Source organism: Gavialis gangeticus, unplaced genomic scaffold, assembly GCF_001723915.1.
Source record: "Gavialis gangeticus isolate Ggan-Ray unplaced genomic scaffold, GavGan_comp1, whole genome shotgun sequence".
Lineage (NCBI taxonomy): Eukaryota > Metazoa > Chordata > Crocodylia > Gavialidae > Gavialis > Gavialis gangeticus.
Genome location: NW_017729004.1, coordinates 53,408,105 through 53,412,298, shown reverse-complemented (window position 1 = coordinate 53,412,298; position 4,194 = coordinate 53,408,105). Strand labels below are relative to the sequence as shown.

Below are 4,194 nucleotides of genomic sequence, written 5' to 3'. Positions count from 1 at the left end.
CAGTGCACTGCGACACACCTTCCCCCCTCAAGTTCATAGCTTCTTAGGAGCAGGGTGCAGCAGTGCCCTGCGACAGCCCAACTCATATATGTTCCTAACTATTCAGATGGGTGAGTGATTTTTGCAAACAGTATATTCAGAAAAAAGGTCTTACAATTTATTTATGGTTTTTTGGTTGGCAATAGCTCTGCCAGTGAGTTGCATTGTTAAATATATATTCAACTATATTATGCATTTTACATATATACATACATACACACACACACACACACACACACACACACAAAAGATCAAAGTTGGATATATTCTCTATACTTTTCAGTAGACAAAAGGAGGAGACAGGAAAGAAAAGTTCAATGTTAAATAACATTAACCTTGAAATCACTGGGTGGTATTCTATTGGGCTGAATCACTCCCTCCCTCCTCTTCATAATCTCTATCATAAGTAGGGGTGTTGGCACCATTTACATATAAGACTGATGAACACTTCTCATTATAAAATCCAACCTTTGGTTACTTCTAACTTTACTAAACATAATTGGGCTGAATTTTCCATGCTGTATGTCTGCCTCAGATTTTTTTTTTTTTGTCTCGTTTCAGGCAAAATTGTTCAGCTGTTTCTGAGAATAATGCCAGGAAAAAATACCTTGTTTATCAATGTTAAAATAAATTCTGGTAACCTGATATGAGTTTCCCCAACTTCTGGAACAATGATATGAAGCTTGGTATGTGGTGGCCTCTGTGTCAAGGATGTGCCTTTTGCACTCCCTGTGAAAATGCGCCTTAATTTGCCTGAATTCTATGCTTTGAAAACGTGCAATTTGCATGTGTTTAGAAGAGGCTTGCTTTAGTTGTAATAGCTAAAATCTCTGAAGCCTGCATTCCTACTCAGTTTCTCACGACCTTAGAGTCGAGCAGACTGCTTATGAGACATTGCCACAAAGCATCCAAGCATTCTCCATCCCAACCCAGACCCTGGGTGTGAGACTGAGCTGCATATTGTTGAATGTAAAGCAGTTATTTAGCTATGTGAAGTCACTGCGTACACATTTATTGTCGTAAAACTGTATGTTCTCTTATAGTACACAACGGTATATTTATAAAGTGAAAGGATTTTGTTTTGTGTTACGTCAAGCTGTGAACCAAACTCTCACAATGCTTTAACGTTAATATTAGTTGAGCTCTGAATTGCCTTGGCATTGTTTAGTGAACATTTCTCAAACCTGTCCAGTCAGAGTTGTTTAAAGGTTATCAGCAAATGCATTATTTTGTAAGTAGAGATGCCTAGCTGGGCAAAGAGGTAAGTTCTGAGAACTAAGGAGGGAAACAACTTGAGGGAATGCAGGAAGTCCATAAGCAGGTAACTGAGACCGGCAGGACAAGGAGGATAGTAAATGGGATAGAGAGAACATCATGGGGGAGGGGAGACAGATCTGAAATGGATCTTGGAATTGGAGAGAGAAATGACTCCAGCTGAACAAAGAGACAAAAAAAAGAAGCTCATGGGAGTGAACACAGGTTGAGGGAAAAGCCTGGGAGCCAGAGGGGATAGGTACACAGGTCTGGAGAGGACTGGAGGCCAGGGTAAGGGAGACAGCTATCAGAGTTGGGGAAGGAACCTGAACGGATAAGCAAAGGAGACTGTCCAAAAAAAAATGGTGTGGTGGAGTAGGAAAGGACTGGAGGATGGCTAGCAGAGGTGCTGACTACTCCAAGGTGCAAATGAAGTCAATAGGAACTGTATTTAGAATATGGACATGCTAAATGCTGTGGGAAAAAATAGGGCCAGGGTAACTCAAAAAGGCAACCCAAAAAGTGGATCTGTCTGAGCTTCAATTTACCGTCTGTAAAACTTGGGATAATACTCCCTCATCTGAACTCCTGTGCACTGAATGAATTCAGGGATCCTGTGGGAAAAATTAGTCAGAGATCCTGTAATTAAAAACTTCATCATAATGCACACTCACCATAGGGTGAAACTGAGGTTGCCCAAAGCACACTTAATTCCAGCATTTCCTAACTTTCTAATGTTTACTTTGCAAACCTCATCATCATCTTTTCAATGCCAATTCTTGCATATTACATTTATATAGAACACCTAAAGTACGCAAGCTATACCAGAAAACTTAATTGGATTCCCCCTTACATGTTTCCCATTGAAACTGAGCAAATAACAACAGCATTACATTAGCTTGAGAATTCTGATGCCAGTAAACCAATCAAATGCCAGAACAGAAATGGTGTAGCAAACAAAAGTCTTAGAGTGCCTGCGAGCCCAATATATTTCAGGATCTCTGGCTTTATGATCTGCACAAGCTTTCGTATACTCTACATCAGGCTGAGCCATGTTCAGAACAAAAAAAAGTCATCCTGCTCTTAAAGGCTAGGGACAGATTTACACATAAAGCAGTTTAAGTGATCGGAAACTGGTTTAAACCTGTAACAGAACAGAAGTTCAGTGCACATAAGCCAGTTTCAAAATGGCCAAAAATAGTTTAAGGTAAACCTGGTTGAATGTACTATCAGTCTCAACTGACTGAGGTCCAATCAGTTTGTGGAACTTCTGTCCCAAACCCCTTCCTGGTTTAAGTTACATCAGAGTCCCCCAACATCCCAGCATGCTTTGCAGCCCTGGAATGGGCTGTGCTGTCTGCTCCTCTGTTCTCTAGCTGGAGCAAGGGCAGGGGTGTAGCCAAATGTTGGCATGGCCCCCTGAGGTGAAGGGGACAGGCATCGGATTTATTCTTCTCTCTCTACCCCACCCAGAGTCAGCCTGGCCAGGCATTTCCCCCTCCACCCTAGTTGCTTGAGCAGCAGGGAGCATGGCCAGATGCTGATCCGGGGTGGTTGCCTGAGGTGAAGGGGTGAGGGAGGGGGGATTAACCTGTGTGGGTGGGAGATGGGAGGGAGGAGGGGGATTAATCCCCTCTCCCATCCCCCACCTGCACAGAACCCCAGCTGGGCCCCTGCCTGGCATTTCGTCCCCCTTGCCAATCCAGTGGTGCGGGGGGGAAGGTGGCCAGACACTAGCCCCCAGTGGCTGCCTGAGATGAAGGGGTGAAGGGTGGGGATTAATGCCCCCCCTTCCTCTCCTCTCCCCCAGGGAGACCCTAGTCAGGGTCTGCCTGGCTGGGGCATAGCAGCCTGTCAGGGTCCCACCCCCCTCACTGCTCCAGCAGCAGGAGCAGGGGCATGGCCAGATGTCAGCTAGAATGGCCCCCTGAGGTGACGGGGGCAGGAAGGCAGTTTATTTCTCTCTGGCCACACCTCTGCCCCTGCCACTGGAGTAGCAAAGGGGTGGGGGGGACGACACACCCTGACAGGGGAAGCAGCCCCTGTCCCGGTGTTCTGGGGAGTGCAAGCCTCTTCCCATTGTAGGGGCTGCATTTGTGGGTGGGAGTGGGTCGGACAGAGCTGCCACAGCATGTGCAGGGTAAGCAGGGGCAGGGCTGGGAGGGGTGGCTATGAGGGGATAAGCAGCAGTGGTGCTAGGTGGGGCTTGAGTGGGCTAAGGTCACCCCAAATTCACCTTAGCCCCTGTAGCCGCCCTTCCCAGCACGGCTGCCACTTGCCCTGTAGAAGCTGCAGCAGCTGTGCCTGCCCTGCTCCTGCCCACAGCACAGCCCCCTCCCCCCCAACTGGGAAAAGGCTTGCATTCCCCAGGACACCATGACAGGGATTGCTGCCTCTGTCAGGGTTCCCCCACCCCTCGCCACTCCAGCAGCAGGGGCAGGGGCATGGCTAGATGCTGGCCGGCATGGCCCCACCATCCACCTGCCTTGCCTGGGGCTGGAGATGTGGGGCTGAACTGGGATGGCCTGTGGACACTGCTGAGGATGGGCATGGAGGGGCTGGGCCATCGGGGTGGGGCCCTTCCCAGCTGGCTGAGGCTCAAGCTGGAGCCATGGAAGCTGTCTGCTTAGTTTATTGCCAGCTCCCCACACCCAGGCCAGGCTGGGCAGTCATGGAGCCACTGTGGTGGACAGGCTCTCCCCATTCTCCTCTTCCCCACCACAGGGCCAGGGGGCTCTACCTTTCAGTGCCAGACAGGGACTGGGGTCTGGCCACAGTCCCTCTCACCCCCTCCCCCAAAAGCCTGGCAGAGGCTGCTTCCCCCCTCTCCTTCCAGGCACACCCCAGCTGGGATCCCTGCAGGCCAGAGTAGAAATTTAAATGCCTCTCCAACCATATTCA

The 4,194-nt window shown here is 48.8% G+C and overlaps 1 protein-coding gene across 1 annotated transcript in view; it reads right to left on the bottom strand.

Moving 5' to 3' along the window:
* Window positions 1-4,194, bottom strand: part of CDK14 (cyclin dependent kinase 14) — an 869,337-nt gene that overhangs the window by 295,586 nt on the left and 569,557 nt on the right. The window lies entirely within an intron of this gene.